This window comes from Protopterus annectens, chromosome 6.part0, assembly GCF_019279795.1.
Source record: "Protopterus annectens isolate FY-2018-M chromosome 6.part0, PAN1.0, whole genome shotgun sequence".
Classification (NCBI taxonomy): domain Eukaryota; kingdom Metazoa; phylum Chordata; order Ceratodontiformes; family Protopteridae; genus Protopterus; species Protopterus annectens.
In genome coordinates, this window is record NC_056737.1 from 1,544,122,549 (window position 1) to 1,544,139,231 (window position 16,683).

A 16,683-nucleotide genomic window follows, 5' to 3' on the forward strand; every position below is an offset into this window, starting at 1 on the left:
CTCATAAAATTGTCTAAGGCAAGCTTCGAGAGAAAAATTGCACAGGACACTAAGGATAATCACAAGGCTTTCTTTAGTTATGTTAGGAACCTGGGTGGTAATTCCCAGATATACTCAGAATTAGTCCAAAATGACAAAAAATACACTGAACCCACAGACATTGCCAACATCCTAGCTGACAGGTTCAGTGCAAACTTCTCCCCCCTCCCCACCAAAAGGGCAAATATCTATCCCAGCAGAGTGCTGCCCCTCTGACATCTCAGATGCTCAGGTAAGAGCCGCCCTCTCCAAAGCAAAAAACACAGCATCAATGGGACCAGACGGTGTCCCGGGCTGCATCCTACATGAACTCCAAGAAGAGCTAAACCCAAACATAAAACTACTGTTCAATCTCAGCCTTACTACAGGATATGTGCCCAAACAGTGGCGTACAGCAACAGTGGTCCCTCTCCATAAAGGTGGTGCCTCAACGGATCCTGGAAACTATCGCCCCATAAGCCTGACTAGCTTGGTCTGCAAAGCTATGGAAAGGATCATCATGGACCTCATAAATAAAGGTATTGGGGACCTACAGACACTGGATCCTACCCAGTTCGGCTTTGTTAAGGGCAGATCCTGCCTCTTAAACCTGGTTGATTTCTTTGAAACAGTCACCAAGGCCATTGACGAGGGGAAGGTGGTCCACACAGCGTACTTGGACCTCACCAAAGCCTTCGATACAATACCCCACTTGGGCATTATAGATAAGCTCACCAGCTTAAATATAAACCCCTATGTCACTAGATGGATTGCAAACTGGCTCAAGGACAGAACCCACATGGTTAGAATTGCTGGAGCCATGTCAGACTCCAAACCAGTTACAAGTGGTGTCCCACAAGGCTCAGTCCTGGGACCTCTCTTGTTCGGTATATATTTCTCGGAGGTACAGGCCAACACGGAAGGACTGTGGCTGACCAAGTTCACAGATGACTGCAAACTGGGCGCCATAATCGACTCTCCAGCCAACACAAGCATCCTCCAAAAGGGCCTCATAGAAACAGACAACTGGTGCCAGAGCCATGGCCTCAAGCTAAATGCCAAAAAGTGTATAGTCATCCCTTTGGCAAAAACAAAGTGCCCACAAATTACCACATAGGTGGTAATCCATTAAGTACAGAAGAAGTAATTAGGGACCTGGGGACCCAAGTTGATAGCAATCTCTCATTTGACAACCACGTGGCCAAAGTGGTTAGAAAAACATTTTATATAGCCCACCTAATCATGAAGGGATTCACATCTAGATCAGGGGAGGTCATCGTGCCTCTTTACTCATCCCTCATCAGGCCCATAATTGAGTACAATTCCCCTTTTGGGATGTACCTTACCAGACACCTGCAGCAACTGGAAAGACCCCAAAAGTACCTCACCAAGAGGATCAAAGGGCTCAAACAGATGCCATATGCTGCCCGGTTAAAGAAACTCCAGCTCTACTCAGTGGCATACCGCCTGTTCAGAGGCGATCTGTGCCTGACGTATAAAGCCATGTCCAACCCGGAATTAATGGACATGCTGCACCTCAGAAAATCCAAATCCCATCGAGCTACGGCCTCGAGAGACTTGAACCTCAGCACTGAAATAAATAGGACATGCTGGAGGGACAGATTCATAACCCAGCGGCTCCCTTCACTCTGGAATAAAATCCCAGTCCAGGTTAGGCAGAGTCCCTCATTGACTCTCTTCAAGAGGAATCTTGATGAGTGGATGGGAGATCGTAGGTTTACCCCGGGTATCACTTCTGTGTCACTGTTAGACAGAGGCACAGTATACTAACCTCAAAAAAGGGCATAGCAAAATACATTTAAAATGGGTGGCGAAAGCCAAACACATTCTGGCTAGGCTTATAAATGCCCTAGGGCAGATAGCCTAGTATGAACCTATGAACCTATAAGTGGAGCACCTGTTATTGTGGTACCTGTTGTTGTTGTTACTGTTTCTGTTACTGTGGCTGGTTCCTCCGTCTGAGCCTGGGACCTGGGTTGTAGTCGGGGTTCCCGTCGGGATTGCTCAGGTATTGTATTTCCCTCACCCCGTCCACTGTTTGGTTCTTCTGTCTCCCTGGGAGTTCGTGGATAGAGTATGAGACCTCTGGAATTCCTCCTCTGATTTCTGGAATCTCGGTAGGTAGTAGTAGTATTCCTCGCTGTGGCTGTGGTATGGGGGGACCTGGTAAGACGGACAAGCTCTGGGGCTCTGGTGGTGGTCCTTCTTCTGGTGCTGGCTTTGATATTGGTGTGGTGGTTGATGTCTGTGCTGTCGATACTGGTCTTCCTGAAGAAACTGGTCTCTGTGAAGGTGCTGCTGCTCCTGGTAGCTGGATTGTCTGTGGTCCCAGTTGTCCTGGTAGTCCTGTAATTCGTCCTGTAGAACTCTCTGTCAATTCTGGTTGCCGCTGTGGCGTATGTTCCTATCCTGATCCTTCTGTGATGTCAAAGGCTTCTGTGGAGTGTTGATAGCCAGAGGGGATTGGGATTGTGGGGAATGACATGTTGGAGGGGCAGTCTCCTGGTGGTCCTGTATTGTGCCCCTGTCTGGTTTTGCATGAGGATCTCCCCTGGGAAAATCCCATTGAGGTCTGCTGGCATGGTTATACTTTCCCTTATATCCCCTGTAATAACTAAAACCTTGTCTGTTGTTGTTTCTCCTGTTGTTGTTATTTTTATTGTACCTCCTAGTAAGTCTCCCAGGATCATCTTTGTCCAGTTGATCTCGTTTCATTTTATTAATCTTTCTTTCTTTAATGGACTGCTCATATCCTTTCACTCTTTCTTTAAGCAGCTCAAATTTAGCAACTAGGTTATTGTGGTTCTCATTTTCCAAAGTTGTTTTTAAAGATGTGATGTCAGCCTTTGTAGCTTCCTACACACTAAGGTTGTTCCTTACTAGCAGATGAATAAGTTTGTAGCTGGCATCCTCTAAAATATCTTCCCATTCCTTAGAAAGTGAATCATCCATATTTTTCCACATTGGTCTTTTGTTCAATCTAAGTCCCCGGGGTATCGTATCTAGGCTTTGTTGTAAATAAATGTGTTTCCAGTAGAGACCCTGCATGTGTTTCAGTTGCTTTTCTAGTTTAGAAAACGTCTCTGAATTCAAATTTTCTGAGCCCATTCTTCCCTGTCCATTTTCTGTATCCGTTTATATCTGCTTCTGTATCATTCCAGACAGGTACAGTTAGTAAATCTTTTAGCCTGTCATTATCCAGGTCTTAAAATGCTGGAATTCCACATCAGTTCAGGGATCCTTTGACAGAACAAAAACCTTGGTCTCAGAAACCAAAGTACCAACAAAAAGCAAGTAATTTCCATGGTATCCCCGAAGTCTCAAAACAACCCACTAAACAAAACAGTGCAAGAAACTTCTCTGTGTGGAAGATTTTCAGTCCATATATTTCTAGTTAATCACTGTATATTAATCAGATCAGACAATAGTAGAAGTAGCGAACGTAAACTAGTCTTAAGTCAAAACAAAACAAAAAGTAATAATAGAAAACATATAATTGTAAAGAATTGCTAAGTATTCGAAAGTAATCCAAGCAAGGCAGGCAGTCTGTTTCCAGTCGAAAATCCTTTATTAAATACACAGACAAGTGATCCAAGTAAAATAAAAATAGAGTAATAATTTCCTCACAAGCTTTCTAAATATATACATATACTTTTTATCAGGCATGGGAGTGGTTTATTGTGCTGTAAAACAAAGTGTTATTGGTACACATGTTAAATTCACATCCCTTCCCCCATCAGTGTGACATTCGAGCTGGTCCTGCCCTACCTAGTAGCTGTCATAATAATAATATATAACCCTTATGTACTTTAAATAAAATTTATAATGATGTGGTACCTCTTATTTAAACAAATTATTAAGTAGATTATTAAGTCTGTGATTTTATCCAAGACAATATACTACATGGGTGTAAATATATCAACCTTAGTTCATTTGGCAATCAAAAATATATATAAATATACACATATACATTTTGCATGTAAAAATCAATTGCTATTTTCATAACTTATTGTTAACAAAGATCGCTTTCGAGAAAAAAGATTTAGTTTTGTCAACCTGAGTTGTCTGTGGACATCCAAGGTATGCATTCTTTCTAGCTCATTTTTACATTCAAAAAAGAAAACAGGGAGCTGAGTAGTTTGGCTTAAAAGAAACTTGAATACCACTTTAGCCATAAAAGAAGTATATGTTCTGAAAGAAACTCTGTCTCTATGGAAAATGAGATAGGGTCGACTCACCATAAGAGCTTGCAACTCAGGGGTCTATATTTTATTATCGAACTTTTAATAGTTCGAATCACTAAAGATCGAACTTTAGTGATCGAACTGTTAAAAGTCCAAATTGCTATAAAATATTTTTAAAAGAAAAAAAGAAAAACTAAACGCTGTAAGCAAGGGGGCAAGTCTCCCTGCACCCCCCCACACCCCCCACTACTTAAATATACCAACTCCAATTTCGCTCTTCAATGCAATACAGTGCAGAAACTGAAGATTTCCATTTCTTACACTGTAGCGCGATGTCGGAGTTGGTATATTTAACGAGCGAGGGTGAAGTGCAACCAGAAGGGTGCAGGGGGGCTTGCACCCCTACTTACACCCTTTTGTTTTTATTTTTTTTCTTTTAAATATATTTTATAGCAATTCAGACATTTAACAGTTTGATCACTAAAGTTCGATCTTTAGTGATTCAAACTATTAAAAGTTCGATAATATAATACAGACCCACAACTCAGATACCCTTCTTGCAGAGATCAGAGCAATCAAAAAACTGTTTTCCATACTAAGAACCTCAAGTCAGCCAGATTAGCTGGTTCAAATGGAGCAAGCGTTAGCTTCTCTAACAACAAATTAAGATCCTAAGGATGGGCCACCAGTTTTATTAGAGGCCTCTTATGCAAAACTTTCAAAAATATTTTGATTTGATTTTGATTATTGAGGGAGGGGGCAAAAAGTTCTACATTAAGAAATGCCCGCATATGAATCAAATCTTGGAAGACTCCCTGATTTAGTTTTCATTCGTGACAGACTGCCCTTGTCCTACTCCACTTGTCTGCCATATAGTTTTGCTCTGACAGAATGTAGGATGCCTGTAGAGTGAGATTCTGCTGTGAAACTATTTCCCAAGCTAACATGGTTAGTCTGCAAACGGGATACAACTTGATTCCCCTTGCTTTTTGATGTGCCATGTGACTGTAGTATTGTCTGTAACAACTTGAAGAAGTCTTAGGAAAGAAAGATGACTTAGAGAGTTGAGAGCCTAGATCATGGCAAGTATCTCCTTTATATTTATGTACTTGCATCTCTCCTTAGTGTCCCACACTCCTTGCACTTGTATCCCTCCTGAAAAGAGGCATCTGTGGTGACTGACTGCTTCGGAATGGGGAGGCAAGACCTGGATTTAAGGATATTTGCTGTCTCCACCAAGTGATTTCTCTTCTGAGAAACCCCAGCACTGAGATAAAAAAAAAAAAGGATGCTGGTGCCAGGATCAACGAGACCTCAGATAACACTGTATCTTTCTCATGTGGAGTCTTGCCAGGGGTATCATAATAATCATAATAATCACAGATGCTATGAGACTCAATATCCTGAGGTATTGGCTTGCAGTGATTGAAGTCTGAGAGAAAAAACTTAGAAATAGAGCTAAATATAAATTATTTTTCCCATAGAAGAAAAGCTCTTTGAAAAGAGGTGTCTAGTTGACACTCAAAGAGCACAATCTTTTGTGATGGTTTTTAAATGACTTTTAAATGTTGTTTTGGAATCCCAACTTGTGTAAGAGATCTCTTACCAAACTGAGAGATTCCAGACACTTTAAAAAAGACTTTACAAATATAAAAAAGTTGTCTAAATATGGAAAAATGTGGATACCATGTAACCTGCAATGAACTATAACTGGAGTGATACACTTTGTGAACAGTCTTGGTGCAGTCAATAGTCAAAGGTGTAAGGCAGAGACCTGCTAATGTGATCAGACACACATAACATTAAGAAATGACTGAGGTCTGGATGAGTAAAGATATGATGATGAGCATCTTTTAAATCTAGAGATCACAGGAAACTTGAATGGCAAAAAAGATGTAATAGTTGTGACGTGACATAATTTTGAATTTAGTTGCTATCACAAACAGGTTTAGGAAAGAAAGATCCAGAATTGGTTTCCCATAATTTATTTTCTTTGTCACTAAAAGTATCCTTGAGTAAAAACCTTTCCCCAACTGGGAAGAAAGAACTGGTTATATGACACCCTTGGACAGCATGTGATAAAGGGCAGGTGAAATTAAAGAGTGTCTAGTCTGGAGGATGAGGGATTACCGTATAGAAAGGAGGAATTTCCTCCTACTGCCATCTGTAACCTTGAATGATCTTTAGAACCCAACTGTCTGAAACTATTGCCAAAGCGAAAAGTGGAGATTAAGATTTTTCCTAAAGGAAAACTGGGCTGCTGGGTCGGAGAGGGTACAAGGTCCCTTAAACAGTCATTCTGACTTGTTGGACTGTCCTTGATTTTTGGGAGGTGTGACTATAAGTGGTACTGCCAGCCATGCCAGGGAGAAGTAGGACAGTGGATGTATGACTTGTACCAGCACAGCTTGCTGGAATTTCAGAAATAATTATATGTAATTGGTATATTAAGCTATATACAGATATTTGTGCTGAAAATATATTTGTGAGCTTTGCTTGTGTTAATTGAGCTAAAATGTATCAACAGTGCACCCTGATGAAATGAAGAGAAATGTACATGTATTATGGTATCTGAATCAAATGTATATATATTTAATAGGGGACACTGGCACAGCAACAGTTTAACAGCTGGCTTATTTTAAGAAAAATAAGGGAAATGCAAATGAGCTGTTAAATCATTGAAAGGTACCCCACAGTGCTGAGTAGGCCCAGAGATGGTAGGTCTGGGAGCAGCCATTATCTGTTAGCTTTTGTACAGAAGAGGGGAAGCATTGTAAATGTTTCTGGTTCCTAGGCATTGCCATACAAACTCTAAATGTATATTGTAGCAGTCTGATAAAGTCCTGTGTCAAACTTCAAAATTAGATATTGTGGGAACCTAGAGTCAGGTGACCAGATGAACTCATTCTGCAAGTCATCTTGGATATTATATTTTACAGGAAATAATCTCAGAGGTTAGAGTAGTCTGTTTGGGGCCTTACTAGAAAGACTGCTCAATTATTTCATCTTACCTTAACCAAGTAAGTTACTAAGGAACAGTAAAATCCTGTTAGATTTAGTCAGGAATATACTGAAGTTTAGTTTAGAGATTGTTTTTCTTTATTTGTATGAGTCTGTCCATCAATGTTGTTTTCAATATTTTCTGTGATTTTAAACTCTGTGGTTTACTGTGAATATATATTCAGTATTTTCATGCACTTTTATTATTTATAATTAAATATATACTTTTATTATGGCTGGTTCTTGTAGAGAGTGTCTAACCTTTGAGAGTACTTTTACTTATTTGGTGACACTGTGTGGGCCACTCCAGAAGGCCTAACCATTTCTATTAGTATTAATATTGCAAAGTATAATTGGATGCCCTTTGTTAAGGGCCTTAAGAGTGGGTGATTGTGAAGTGTCCCATGGCAGTGAGAACTACCTTATACTCTAGGCAGAAGGGGGCGAGCAGGTACATCTGTGCCAGTCTTTCTTAGGGGTGTGTGTGGGTGTGGGTGTGTCTGTGAAAAATCAAATCTCAAAGGGTGTGTGTGTGTCAGGTATTTGAGGCAGGGACACAAAGCACTGGGTTTACAGAGAGGATGTTGGAGTACTTGGCTTGGACACTCAGTTGAGGACCTAACCCTACAGTTGTACCAGTGGGAAGTCTTATTGGAGATCTAGAGGAAGACAGATACAGAGACATCCAGACCCCGGGCTGACTGTGTTACCTCTGTGCTCTTAAGGGAAGTTGTACTTGATGCAGAGAGGTCTGCATCCAGAAATACTGAATATATCCATTTTTATTCCAAGTGCACGTCCCTCTCCAGTGTCAGTGGTGAGGATTCAGGCTCCTTGATTACTGCCCCATTGTGGGGACAACACATATTGGTGCCCATCACTTATTGGCAGCAGTGGTGGGTGTCAAAGGAGGTTCTAGAATTCTTTTTGCAGCATCTTTATAGTTTTTTCCTAAATGTCTCTTTATCTGCTTTTTGTTGAGACCATAGATTTTTTTTTTGCAAAATCTGGATGAGGGGTTAGAAAATTTGGAAAAGGAGGGTTGAAAACTCTTAAAGATTTTTTTGTATCAGCTTACCTCTTTCATCACACATTTTGATCACCTCTGCAACAGGGGGTCCAAAAACTAAATCTATATCCAAAGGAGAATTTAAAAATCTCATTTTAACATTATTGGTGTGGGTGGGGGTCTGAGAATGCAGCCAGGCAAATCTCCTCAAACCAGTGCGAGAGGCCATAGCTCTGGAAGAAGTATCAACACAGTCATACACACACACTGTAAACAATAAGTAGTGATTTATACAACAGAAGTACCTAAATTATTTAAAGCAGATTTGTACTCACAAGAAAAAACTGTAGACAAAACATTCCTCATACTTTCACAATTAGAACAGACTCTAGCATATGAGCGTGACAAGTCAAAATTCCAAAAATCTAAGTTGCAGAATTAAACACTTTTTCCCATACTTATTAATAATCCTACTATCCTTATCAGAAAGAGTAGTATTGGAATTAAATATTTAGCAGCAGTAGGATTATTTAAAGTTATAGCTGCTGGGTCAGGTTTAGAAACAATGCATAAAAACTTAAAATATTGAATGACTTTCTACATAATATCTGACTTTTAGGGGCAGTTGGCTGACTACCAGAAAAACTGCAGGCAACAGCACACACATTCTCCAAAGCTGATGGAACTCTAAGAATAGGTGATGCTTCTGGAAATTCCTTTTGTAATGATTCATAGTATTTTCTGAGGGACTGGAAATGGCAGTGTTCTCCCATTAAAAACACTGGCACATTCTGGAAATACTTTCATAAAAAGATAAACACCCACACGGAAATTCAGAAACTGAGCTGTACTCTGAGTCTGAATCAGATATCTGAGAAGAAAGCCCTGTATCTGGCCCTTCGTCTTTCTGTCCAGATTAAGAATCTTGAATTTCTTCAGGAAAAGAGGTATTCCTCTTTCTTTTTCCTGAAACTACTTTATAAGAAGGACCAATAGCCTGCATTAAACCCTGAGCCACACTCAGTAAACTATTTCTGTATAAGGAAACAGGAGGAGGAGTAAATACATGTTTAGCTTTCTGTTTCTTCTTGACAGTAAAACTGGGGCCAACTGTGTTATTAATGCCAGCAGCAGCTTCCCCAGGGGTGGGCACAACATTCTGACAAAACAGGGAAACCTTCCCTGTTCCCTCTCCCAGGACCAACAACAGTGGCTTTCCCTTGCACACTGAGGGGACCCCGACAGCCACAGAGGACATGGCTAACTCTTGGTCCATAGTGGTTGTAAGTGTTGCACCAGAGGAATCTAGGGTAAAAAAAATGAGTGGTCTGAGATGCAGCTAATGACCAAAGGAGAGTCACCTAAGTGTGACTGAGGCAAATTTCAAACCTGCTATAGTAGAAAAGACTGTTTGCTTAACTTTTTCTCTTTGTGACTGGAAGAAGGACCGACCATGGGACCAACAATTTCTTCAGTGGTCAAGGCAAAAATTGTCTCTCTTTCCCAGGTAAAACAAGCAAAAAAAGCCAGTAAAAATTAAAATTCTTTAAAATTTGCACACTAAAAATCAATTTACAATACCTTGCCAGCCCCAAAAAGTAAAATGAAACAATTTCTTCACAAAAAAATGTTTTTTAATTACTTTAAACAACTTTTAAACTGAAAGGAAAAAAGAAAACTTGCATTAAAAAGTGCAACACATTCTCCTGAAAATCCATTAAAAGAAACTCATAGCTTTAAAATAACGTTCCTCAACAGGAAAATGTTATAAAATAAACATTTTTTTAATGAAGGTTTTTTTTCCCCAAAGGGAACTTATCTGCCCAGCTGAAAACAGCACAAGCTGACCATCAATCCTCAAAAGCCTCAGAGGATCATACTCTTCAACAGCTGGAAAGCTCTGGAAACATCAACCCTGTCTTTTTAATCAGCTCAGCTTGAGTGAACTGACAGTTTGGGTGGGTGGAAGGTGCACTGAAGTTTTGGAAACTGGATAGTTGTTGCATCCTAAGTGGCTATATCTAAAGCTACTGCACCAGTGATCAATATAGTGAACATCATGCTCTAAGTCATAATACTTATTCACCTTCTACCAGTCACATTTACCGGGGTAACTAAGGAAGGACCACATAAGTTAACAGTCTCAGATTAATTCCTCATGCAAAGTACTTTCTTACCAAAAAGAAAAATGAATAAATAAATCAGTCATAGAGGTCAAATCACTCCATTAGAGAAAATGATGTCCCTGCACTTTGGAAAGAATGCAGCATAATTATCTTACTCAAGAGTAGAGCTTCTACTGAACTCTCAGATTATAAGCCCATAGCAAGCCTGTCTCTTCTTTCTAAAGGTCTAGAGAAACGCATTCACTCCCAGCTTATGAAATATATTACTGAGAATAATATTCTCGTACCCACTCAGCATTTTATTTTTGCCCTAAACACAGCATCACTATTGCACTACTAAGCTTTACCAGTACAGTCAACACTAATATAAACTCTGCCAATCTTGTCTTGTCTCTCTTTCTTGATTTGTCAAAAGCATTTGACATCATACCTCACCAAAAAAACTACTTGAAAATACTAGGTATCTTTTACTCTTGCCAACCTTTGTTCTAAAGTTACCTACCAAATAGAGCACAAGAAGTAAAGTAGAAAAAGAAATACTCTTCCTTCCTTTCCATGTCAGTAGGTGTTCCCCAGGGATCAATATTAGGCCCATTATTATTTCCTGTTTTTACAAATGACCTTCACATTAAAGAAGTTGCCATAGTTCAGTATGTGGATGGTTTAGCTCTAAACTGCACAGGGAAAAAACTCACAAAATTTTGTGATCTAACTCACCTCTCCTTCTCTTTCACTGAAACATGGTTACATAATGCTCAGCTCTTTCTAAATTCCAAGAAGACTATTTTTCTAAGAAGACTAAATTAATGTTATTTGTACAAAAGCAGCTATCTGCTCAAAAAGACCACTTTCAATACACTCACCTTATAACATCACAACAGAGTAAGTGTCACACACCTTACTCCTTGGAGTTATTATAGATGATAATATAAAATTTGACCAGCATTTATTTCAAGCTATAAGCAAAATGCACCAAAAACTGGGCTTCATACATAATGCCAGACCTTACTTTCTGATGCTACAAGAAGACACATGGCCATAACATTCCTACAATCATCCCTTCTATATGCTTCACCAATTCTTATCAATCTACAGACCTTCCAACAACAAAACATGGAACAGTGTTACAGCAAAGTTGTTAAATTTGCAACTAGCCATCACTCCAAAACTATCTGCTGTCTGTCACTCAAGCAGCTCAATTGGCCAAAATTCTCTCACTATCTCTGTCTTAACTGCTGATACCCCACATATTTACACATAAACCAGACAACTAGCCTGCTTTAAAATCAATTATCCAGCTCTACTGTCCAAACTATGAGCTATACTCAAGAGGCAAACTTTTATTAGTCATTACTAAATCTAATAACACTCAGGTGGCTCACTATTTTCAAACTACATCTCAAAAGCTTGGAACGTCATCCCTTTTCTTCGCCCTCTGAAACAAATTGATGATGCTATTTTTTTTTTAAATATAGCCTAAACATACCTCTCATCTCAGATTTTTGCCTCATATTTTTGGTCTTTTTCTCATAAAATATTCAAGTAATATGTGGTTTTCTGGCAAATCACTCAGGAGTGAAGAAACCAAATAATGGCATACATTTGAGTTTCAGACTTCATATACTTCAGAAAATGCATGCTGACACAAATCCTCTTACTGTAGCAACTTTCTAAGATTATAAGAGCAATATTTAAAACTAGTCCAGATTTTTGGGCCTTTGCTCCCCCATTGCTTTAGGATTTGTCCACATTTCTTGTCCTAAGAGGTTCAGAGGTATGGACCTAAAGCAATATCTGTCAAGCATGTGGCTGTGCTCCTGCCTACCCACAGGCTAACAGAAACAGTCTGTTTCACATAATAAGAACACTCAGCTCTTCCTCCTAAGCACCTCTCACTACCACAGTACATCTTCTAACTACACCTCATTCTCTTTTCCACAACTTATTTAAAATGACCTACTTACTCTATACTCCAGTACTACTGATTGTTTTTTCTTCTTCCTAATTCACTTGCTGTTTCCATCTACTTCCTATCCTTACATCCTGTCTCTCCCTCAAACTCACTCTGTCACCTAGTACTCCAACTAATAACTGAACCTTACACACTCCAGCCCATCAAAACCTACCCTGAGCAATATTCATCAACCTGCCCTGAGCAATATTCATCAACCTACCCTGAGCAATATTCATCTTTTTTTCTCATTTCCCTACTAACTAGACATTTATTCTACATGTTGCTCCCACTCAATAACAATCTGATCAATAATGATACAAAGTCACACTCTATTATCAATGTCTCCTATGACATTAACCACAGTCAAAACAGTTTGTTTCTATTTTTATAGTTATCCATAGGATTCATTAATGCCTGCACTAATTGTATACTAGGTGTACACTATACTCAGTGAACAGACACAACAAGCGTATCTCATACCTTCTTCCTCCTAATTTTAGTTTTCCTAGTAATTTCTTGCAGCCTTAAATATCGAGGGGGATTCAGAAAGATTACCACAAAGCGTAGACTACATGTACATGTAGTGTTATCTTTCTGAGTGGCTAGAAAGTACAAATAATGTGGTGGGGATGTTCTAGAATATAGATTGTGTACATGTAGTACAGGCATTAATGAATCTGGCCCATGTCTTTTTGGTTCATCCAAATTTACCTTTGGACTACTGGTAATGCCAAATATTGATGTGCATTATATTGTATCTTATGTTTTGTTATGTACTATATTATACTGAATTATGATCTGGGGCTTTTCTCCCTTGGCCTCCACTGAAAATGATCTTTTTCTAAGTCAGACAGACTTTCCTAGTAAATAAATGCCAATAAATAAATAAATATAGCTTCAGGGGAAAAAAAAGATTATTGAATCATTCTTAAAAATGCATACTACAAAAAAAGCTTTATCAAGTAGCATAATAATTATTATTATTATTAGGCATAGTTAAGGGATCACCTGCGGAAGTTTTAAATTGTCTTATGGTTCTAATTTCAACTTTTCTATAGGATGCTATTCTAAATAATATCAAACTATGTAAAACATCCCTAATATGTACATAATTATCAACATATTTATTATTTTGCTTGGATATAACACAATTCAAAACACTGTTGGAGTTAGCTTCATTGCCAGCTTTACTGCTTATGTTACTGTTAACATCATTTAAGAAACTACCAGTAACCATAAGGTAAAATGATTACTTCTATAAATTCAGACTGGGAAACTGTACACCCCCTGACATATTCATTCAAGTGAGATTTTGAAGAATACCACCAAAAAGCTAATAACGTCTTTTGATAGTGGTCAATATTGCATTTGATGGAAAACACACTATTATAGAAGATAAAGCATTTTAGGTAACAGCATCATCTTAATACCATTAAGTTTTTAGTCTTGTGAAAAATGTTTAGCATGCCAGCCACATAAAAGTAGGTTAATATTGCTAATGAGATTCTAATTATATTCTTAAGCTGTGGCTGTGGATGAGCAAATATTAATGCCTAAATATTTAATGGAATCTGTTGACCAACAACCACTGAGAATTCATCTTAAAGAGAACAATTATTTTAAGAATATGAGACTTAAAAGTATTCACTTTAAGACTGGAAACGGAGCTAACTTTATGCATTTGATCAAAAAGTCTAAAAAAAAAGTTAAAAGAATTAGCAACTGATGTGAAGACATCACCAGCATAGAGAATTAAGGAAGTTTTTTTTTAGGTTATATAAACCAGAAAAATAGCAGATGAGGTTTAATCAAATAAGCCAAGGGTTCCATTGAAAGAATAAAGAAAGTAAGGTAAATGCACATATCCATTGCTAGGATCACATTTCAACACTATGCTTTGTGACTAAAATGGAATTATATTAATTAAACCATAAATGTCTTTGTTATAAATGTATTTAAGAATGTCAAAAAACAAAAACAAATGTTGGAAACACAAAATCAAACTATAGAGCCCAGTGTTAGCAGATAAAAAATTTTTAATTTAGCTCTCTCATCTAAAACAATCCAACAAACTTTGTCAGAATAAAACAATGTTAAAAAACAAGTGCTGGTGCATTATTATGTACACTACCCAATAAATCCACATGCCTCTGGTGATATAACTCACAAATACAAACTAAAACAAAAATCACTTTCACCATAAAACCTCTTTTTAATTGATTTAACACTTTTCTCTTTGTAAAAAATAAATAAATAAATAAAAACACTTCATCAGAATCTACAAAACATTCAAATAAGTCAATTAAAATTAATAAAAAGCCATGTGACTGTACATAATATAAAAACGAATTAGTTCTTAAAAAGACATGTTCAGAAAGTATACTTAAAAAACATACATGGATCTACATATATGAATAATGAAATAAAAAAACAGAGGAAAAAATATATCAAACATACATATAAAATATACGATCTTCAGTCTTATAGGAAAATCCTTTTGTAATTTTAATGCTCTCAGTTTGATATGTGTTATGTGTTTTACAAAGATTGGGCTATATAATCTAATCAAGTCATCTTTGTCACATGATTTATCATTGCTTATTTAAATCATGTTTTTGGCATTGTTTTATTCTGAAGAAGTCTGTTGGATTGTTTAAGATGAAAATGATAAATTAAAGCTTTTTATCCATTGCCACTGGGTCCTTGTGTTTAATTTTTTTACTACACCTGTATCAGGGCAATTTTTATTGATTTTGGATTAGGTTTTAAAGGGTGTCACAAATTCTGCTGGAAATCATGTTTATGTTAATACTGAAAAATGAAAGGGCTAATAATGTTTATCAAATGCATTTTCAATCCTAAAGCAAAAGAACAAATGAAGAGTCAGCCATGTTTACTAAACGTACAGTATTTTGAGCTTTCTTTACCCAGACCCTTTGTTGTCTATGCAATAGGAAAGCATATTGCTCAGAGGGAAGAGGAGTGTGAATACATTTATACACTCTAGTAGCCCAGAGAAACATATAGAACTTGTGCAAGTTTAACAGGGAAACTGGATGAAAGCTATGCAATTGCTATAGATCACTGGTTTTGGGATCACTGAAATCATGGTACTCCTCCGGGATAAAGCAAAGGAACAATTTGGCTGATTTGGAATAGATTATAAATCTCCTTCATAAATTTAGTTTGGTCCACTGGTACAGTAGGATAAAGCCCTTGCTATGTCCCAGACAACACACATTCAATTAGCAGTATGGGTGCTGGAGGGACAGGATGGAAAGGATAAGGGGAGTAAGTGACTGATGCTGGCTTACCCATCCTGGGGAAAGGAAGGCTGTTTAAACTCACTGCAACTGAAACATTAAGAGCCAGGCAAGCTCTGTGCTGCAAGCAGTATACTGGTTGGTTGGGAGGTTGTATGAATTGAAGTGCACATGCACCTCCAGAAAGCAGCAATTGCAGAACTCACAAGGCTGCCATAGGGTGGAAAGTGGTTAGGGTAAACTCTGCGGCAGCAGTATGATGTTGCTCCAGCACCCTTGATCTCTTCATTAGCTCCAATGTTTATTTTCATTGACAATGGATTATCCTTTGATTTCCATGCATGTCTTGTTGTTAGGAAATCCTCTTACCTAGCCAATCACCAGGGGTATTTCTTCCAGATCTAAAGAAGTTATCATCCCTCTCTACTCCTACCTATTCAAGCCCAAAATAAAGTATAATGGCTCCTTTGGTATGTACTTGTCTAATCATATCACCCTGCTTAAGAGATTGCAGCATTTCCTCACTAAAACAATTAAGAGTATGTCTTTCTTGAGTTATCCGGACTACGTTAAAGCACTTTCTGTCTTTTCTGTTTCCTACAGACTCTTGAGAGATGATCTCTGTCGAGCTCATAGAGCCTCAAAGGATCCAGTCCTATATGACCTCCTGCTAACATAGATTTGTCTCACAGAGGATGCCCCACCTTTGGAACAAGCTTCCTATTCATATTAAACAAAGCCTTTCATTGGCCCTATTAAAGCGTAATTTGGATGATTGGATGGGCAACTGGAAATTCACCCCAGGGATTCCACCTGTCTCCCTCTTGGACAAGGGGCAATAGGTGCTGAATTTTGTGTCTGCTTGAACCAGACACCCTTGGAAACATGGGTTGAACTTAGCTAGGGTTGTACGGGCCCTGGAGCCATTAGCCTAGTAACCTCCTATGATCACCCTAAACACATTCTCAGGAGATGTTATATTTTACCAAAACATAAATAGAACCTGCTAGTGAGAATGATATGCATCCCAGATAATACTTCTTTTATGGAATATACTTCCTTTGAATATAAAGCAAAGTAGCTCCCTGATCCTCTTTAAGCATAGCCT